The following is a 7261-nucleotide window of genomic DNA, read 5'->3' on the forward strand; positions in this document are numbered from 1 at the left end:
AGTTCCATCCTAACAGAAGAAAGATGAATTTAGGAAATCAGTTATGCGTCGTGGCCGTATAGCAAACAGTATCTGTGATGACGAACAATTAGCGACAGGCGTTTTTTTAAGAATTACTCTCAGATGTGATTAAGGCGAATGGCGCAGATAAAGCATTTACCAAAGCGGTACAGCATACGGTGGGACGAGGCAGTCTGAATTACGTTTTACAGAGGTATTTCTCACATATCTCAGAGCCTCTCGCGGTCGTCGTCGTCGTCGTCGTCGTCGCCGCCGCCGCCGCCGCCGCTTCTGCAGAAGTAGCAAATGGCCAGCGTAGCAAATCCGGCGAGGGACGCCCTGCCTTCGATTCCGAATGCACAAAGTGTGTGGTCTTGTTTCTCAGTCTATATTTGGTCGGTCTCGTAAGAGGTTGAATGTACCGAGTGGGTGGGAAAGAGCAAGCGGCAGCGGCTGTGTAGAACGAAAACACAAATCCTCAGGGGTGTGAGCGTTTTGAGATGAGTCGTATACATGTTATAGTTGGTCGTCAGTGACCGTGTGGCCTAATGGATAAGGCGTCGGACTTCGGATCTGAAGATTACAGGTTCGAATGCTGTCACGCTCGTGTTTTTACAGTTCTGAAAAAGAAACATACCGTTTTAATGTAGCAATTGAGCACTACGAAACCGTCTGAATGTTGCTGTTGACCATTTTTTGCTTGGAGATGCTCTTGAGCTTGAAACACACACAACAAGACTGGTGTTAACTAGCGAAATGGTCGGCAGAGTGCCGACACCGCGAGTTTTGACTGGCACTTACACATATGAAACAACGTCGGAAAGTAACTCGTTCGGCTTTTGAGTCACATAAAGTATGTGTGTTAATTTTGACACAACTAGCTCTGCATGTTGTCATGCAATTTCCTTACCTCTCAGAAATGATTATGACATAAAAGTGAAGTACGTGACGAGTGTGACGTTAGGAAAACATTAGGCAGCATGGAGAGATTCTGTATGGGACCACCCAACCCAAACGAGTACTGTGTGACGTGCTACCCGGCAGGTATTCGCCGAGGTAGTCGGCTAGCGCAGTCGGTAGAGCGTCAGACTCTTAATCCCAGGGTCGTGGGATCGAGCCACACGCTGGGAGGAACGGAATTTGTTCCGCTGCAGATGTAAATTACCGTTTTTCTGATTAACGAGATGTAATGGAAAAAGCAACTTTAAACTTTGCCTATGTCTCTGTCAGTCACAAGAAAACTGTATTTGAAGGTGAAGGTGATTTTGTAGACATGTGTGAAAGACATGTTCTGAAATGCAAGTGTTGTTGTTTGGAGAGAACATTGGTTACGTGTCAGATGTGTAGCTAAGCAGTAATGGGTCGTCATAGCTGCAAATATTAGCCGGTAATATGAAGTGTTGTCAGCTGAAGTCGGATGATGCAGACGACCGTAAGGACGAAGTACCCAACAGTACCGCTAGGCCGCGCCTCTTTAGCTCAGCGGTAGAGCAGTTTTCTAATAAACCAGGAGTCGTAAGTTCCATCCTAACAGGAGAAAGATGAATTTTGGAAATCAGTTGTGCGTCGTGCCCGTATAGCAAACAGTATCTGTGATGACGAACAATTAGCGACAGGCGTTTTTTTAAGAATTACTCTCAGATGTGATTAAGGCGAATGGCGCAGATAAAGCATTTACCAAAGCGGTACAGCATACGGTGGGACGAGGCAGTCTGAATTACATTTTATAGATGTATTTCTCACATATCTCAGAGCCTCTCGCGGTCGTCGTCGTCGTCGGCGTCGGCGCCGCCGCCGCTTCTGCAGAAGTAGCAAATGGCCAGCGTAGCAAATCCGGCGAGGGACGCCCTGCCTTCGATTCCGAATGCACAAAGTGTGTGGTCTTGTTTCTCAGTCTATATTTGGTCGGTCTCGTAAGAGGTTGAATGTACCGAGTGGGTGGAAAAGAGCAAGCGGCAGCGGCTGTGTAGAACGAAAACACAAATCCTCAGGGGTGTGAGCGTTCGAGATGAGTCGTATACATGTTATAATTGGTCGTCAGTGACCGTGTGGCCTAATGGATAAGGCGTCGGACTTCGGATCTGAAGATTACAGGTTCGAATGCTGTCACGCTCGTGTTTTTCCAGTTCTGAAAAAGAAACGTACCGTTTAAATGTAGCAATTGAGCACTACGAAACCGTCTGAATGTTGCTGTTGACCATTTTTTGGTTGGAGATGCTCTTGAGCTTGAAACACACACAACAAGACCGGTGTTAACTAGCGAAATGGTCGGCAGAGTGCCGACACCGCGAGTTTTGACTGGCACTTACACATCTGAAACAACGTCGGAAAGTAACTCGTTCGGCTTTTGAGTCACATAAAGTATGTGTGTTAATTTTGACGCAACTAGCTCTGCATGTTGTCATGCAATTTCCTTACCTCTCAGAAATGATTATGACATAAAAGTGAAGTACGTGACGAGTGTGACGTTAGGAAAACATTAGGCAGCATGGAGAGATTCTGTATGGGACCACCCAACCCAAACGAGTACTGTGTGACGTGCTACCCGGCAGGTATTCGCCGAGGTAGCCGGCTAGCGCAGTCGGTAGAGCGTCAGACTCTTAATCCCAGGGTCGTGGGTTCGAGCCACACGCTGGGAGGAACGGAATTTTGTTCCGCTGCAGATGTAAATTACCGTTTTTCTGATTAACGAGATGTAATGGAAAAAGCAACTTTAAACTTTGCCTATGTCTCTGTCAGTCACAAGAAAACTGTATTTGAAGGTGAAGGTGATTTTGTAGACATGTGTGAAAGACATGTTCTGAAATGCAAGTGTTGTTGTTTGGAGAGAACATTGGTTACGTGTCAGTTGTGTAGCTAAGCAGTAATGGGTCGTCATAGCTGCAAATATTAGCCGGTAATATGAAGTGTTGTCAGCTGAAGTCGGATGATGCAGACGACCGTAAGGACGAAGTACCCAACAGTACCGCTAGGCCGCGCCTCTTTAGCTCAGCGGTAGAGCAGTGTTCTAATAAACCTGGAGTCGTAAGTTCCATCCTAACAGGAGAAAGATGAATTTTGGAAATCAGTTGTGCGTCGTGGCCGTATAGCAAACAGTATCTGTGATGACGAACAATTAGCGACAGGCGTTTTTTTAAGAATTACTCTCAGATGTGATTAAGGCGAATGGCGCAGATAAAGCATTTACCAAAGCGGTACAGCATACGGTGGGACGAGGCAGTCTGAATTACATTTTATAGATGTATTTCTCACGTATCTCAGAGCCTCTCGCGGTCGTCGTCGTCGTCGTCGTCGCCGCTTCTGCAGAACTAGCAAATGGCCAGCGTTGCAAATCCGGCGAGGGACGCACCGCCTTCGATTCCGAATGCACAAAGTGTGTGGTCTTGTTTCTCAGTCTATATTTGGTCGGTCTCGTAAGAGGTTGAATGTACCGAGTGGGTGGGAAAGAGCAAGCGGCAGCGGCTGTGTAGAACGAAAACACAAATCCTCAGGGGTGTGAGCGTTTCGAGATGAGTCGTATACATGTTATAGTTGGTCGTCAGTGACCGTGTGGCCTAATGGATAAGGCGTCGGACCTCGGATCTGAAGATTACAGGTTCGAATGCTGTCACGCTCATGTTTTTCCAGTTCTGAAAAAGAAACATACCGTTTTAATGTAGCAATTGAGCACTACAATACCGTCTGAATGTTGCTGTTGACCATTTTTTGCTTGGAGATGCTCTTGAGCTTGAAACACACACAACAAGACCGGTGTTAACTAGTGAAATGGTCGGCAGAGTGCCGACACCGCGAGTTTTGAATGGCACTTACACATCTGAAACAACGTCGGAAAGTAACTCGTTCGGCTTTTGAGTCACATAAAGTATGTGTGTTAATTTTGACGCAACTAGCTCTGCATGTTGTCATGCAATTTCCTTACCTCTCAGAAATGATTATGACATAAAAGTGAAGTACGTGACGAGTGTGACGTTAGGAAAACATTAGGCAGCATGGAGAGATTCTGTATGGGACCACCCAACCCAAACGAGTACTGTGTGACGTGCTACCCGGCAGGTATTCGCCAAGGTAGCCGGCTAGCGCAGTTGGTAGAGCGTCAGACTCTTAATTCCAGGGTCGTGGGTTCGAGCCACACGCTGGGAGGAACGGAATTTTGTTCCGCTGCAGATGTAAATTACCGTTTTTCTGATTAACGAGATGTAATGGAAAAAGCAACTTTAAACTTTGCCTATGTCTCTGTCAGTCACAAGAAAACTGTATTTGAAGGTGAAGGTGATTTTGTAGACATGTGTGAAAGACATGTTCTGAAATGCAAGTGTTGTTGTTTGGAGAGAACATTGGTTACGTGTCAGATGTGTAGCTAAGCAGTAATGGGTCGTCATAGCTGCAAATATTAGCCGGTAATATGAAGTGTTGTCAGCTGAAGTCGGATGATGTAGACGACCGTAAGGACGAAGTACCCAACAGTACCGCTAGGCCGCGCCTCTTTAGCTCAGCGGTAGAGCAGTGTTCTAATAAACCAGGAGTCGTAAGTTCCATCCTAAAAGGAGAAAGATGAATTTTGGAAATCAGTTGCGCGTCGTGGCCGTTTAGCAAACAGTATCTGTGATGACGAACAATTAGCGACAGGCGTTTTTTTAAGAATTACTCTCAGATGTGATTAAGGCGAATGGCGCAGATAAAGCATTTACCAAAGCGGTACAGCATACGGTGGGACGAGGCAGTCTGAATTACATTTTATAGATATATTTCTCACATATCTCAGAGCCTCTCTCGGTCGTCGTCGTCGTCGTCGGCGCTTCTGCAGAACTAGCAAATGGCCAGCGTTGCAAATCCGGCGAGGGACGCCCTGCCTTCGATTCCGAATGCACAAAGTGTGTGGTCTTGTTTCTCAGTCTATATTTGGTCGGTCTCGTAAGAGGTTGAATGTACCGAGTGGGTGGGAAAGAGCAAGCGGCAGCGGCTGTGTAGAACGATAACACAAATCCTCAGGCGTGTGAGCGTTTCGAGATGAGTCGTATACATGTTATAGTTGGTCGTCAGTGACTGTGTGGCCAATGGATAAGGCGTCGGACCTCGGATCTGAAGATTACAGGTTCGAATGCTGTCACGCTCATGTTTTTCCAGTTCTGAAAAAGAAACATACCGTTTTAATGTAGCAATTGAGCACTACGAAACCGTCTGAATGTTGCTGTTGACCATTTTTTGCTTGGAGATGCTCTTGAGCTTGAAACACACACAACAAGACCGGTGTTAACTAGCGAAATGGTCGGCAGAGTGCCGACACCGCGAGTTTTGACTGGCACTCACACATCTGAAACAACGTCGGAAAGTAACTCGTTCGGCTTTTGAGTCACATGAAGTATGTGTGTTAATTTTGACGCAACTAGCTCTGCATGTTGTCATGCAATTTTCTTACCTCTCAGAAATGATTATGACATAAAAGTGAAGTACGTGACGAGTGTGACGTTAGGAAAACATTAGGCAGCATGGAGAGATTCTGTATGGGACCACCCAACCCAAACGAGTACTGTGTGACGTGCTACCCGGCAGGTATTCGCCGAGGTAGGCGGCTAGCGCAGTCGGTAGAGCGTCAGACTCTTAATCGCAGGGTCGTGGGTTCGAGCCACACGCTGGGAGGAACGGAATTTTGTTCTGCTGCAGATGTAAATTACCGTTTTTCTGATTAACGAGATGTAATGGAAAAAGCAACTTTAAACTTTGCCTATGTCTCTGTCAGTCACAAGAAAACTGTATTTGAAGGTGAAGGTGATTTTGTAGACATGTGTGAAAGACATGTTCTGAAATGCAAGTGTTGTTGTTTGGAGAGAACATTGGTTACGTGTCAGATGTGTAGCTAAGCAGTAATGGGTCGTCATAGCTGCAAATATTAGCCGGTAATATGAAGTGTTGTCAGCTGAAGTCGGATGATGCAGACGACCGTAAGGACGAAGTACCCAACAGTACCGCTAGGCCGCGCCTCTTTAGCTCAGCGGTAGAGCAGTGTTCTAATAAACCAGGAGTCGTAAGTTCCATCCTAACAGGAGAAAGATGAATTTTGGAAATCAGTTGCGCGTCGTGGCCGTATACCAAACAGTATCTGTGATGACGAACAATTAGCGACAGGCGTTTTTTTTAAGAATTACTCTCGGATGTGATTAAGGCGAATGGCGCAGATAAAGCATTTACCAAAGCGGTACAGCATACGGTGGGACGAGGCAGTCTGAATTACATTTTATGGATGTATTTTTCACATATCTCAGAGCCTCTCGCGGTCGTCGTCGGCGGCGGCGCCGCCGCCGCTTCTGCAGAAGTAGCAAATGGCCAGCGTAGCAAATCCGGCGGGGGACGCCCTGCCTTCGATTCCGAATGCACAAAGTTTGTGGTCTTGTTTCCCAGTCTATATTTGGTCGGTCTCGTAAGAGATTGAATGTAACGAATGGGTGGGAAAGAGCAAGGGGCAGCGGCTGTGCAGAACGAAAACACAATTCCTCAGGGTGTGAGCGTTTCGAGATGAGTCGTATACAAGTTATAGTTGGTCGTCAGTGACCGTGTCCTAATGGATCAGACGTCGGACTTCGGATCTGAAGATTACAGGTTCGAATGCTGTCACGCTCGTGTTTTTCCAGTTCTGAAAAAGAAACATACCGTTTTAATGTAGCAATTGAGCACTACGAAACCGTCTGAATGTTGCTGTTGACCATTTTTTGCTTGGAGATGCTCTTGAGCTTGAAACACACACAACAAGACCGGTGTTAACTAGCGAAATGGTCGGCAGAGTGCCGACACCGCGAGTTTTGACTGGCACTTACACATCTAAAACAACGTCGGAAAGTAACTCGTTCGGCTTTTGAGTCACATAAAGTATGTGTGTTAATTTTGATGCCACTAGCTCTGCATGTTGTCATGCAATTTCTTTACCTCTCAGAAATGATTATGACATAAAAATGAAGTACGTGACGAGTGTGACATTAGGCAGCATGGAGAGATTCTGTATGGGACCACCCAACCAAAACGAGTACTGTGTGACGTGCAACTCGGCAGGTATTCGCCGAGGTAGCCGGCTAGCGCAGTCGGTAGAACGCCAGACTCTTAATCCCAGGGTCGTGGGTTCAAGCCACACGCTGGGAGGAACGGAATTTTGTTCCGCTGCAGATGTAAATTACCGTTTTTCTGATTAACGAGATGTAATGGAAATAGCAACTTTAAACTTTGCCTATATCTCTGTCAGTCACAAGGAAACTGTATTTGAAGGTGAAGGTGA

This window comes from Schistocerca gregaria, unplaced genomic scaffold, assembly GCF_023897955.1.
Source record: "Schistocerca gregaria isolate iqSchGreg1 unplaced genomic scaffold, iqSchGreg1.2 ptg000333l, whole genome shotgun sequence".
In the NCBI taxonomy this organism is placed as follows: Eukaryota; Metazoa; Arthropoda; class Insecta; order Orthoptera; family Acrididae; genus Schistocerca; species Schistocerca gregaria.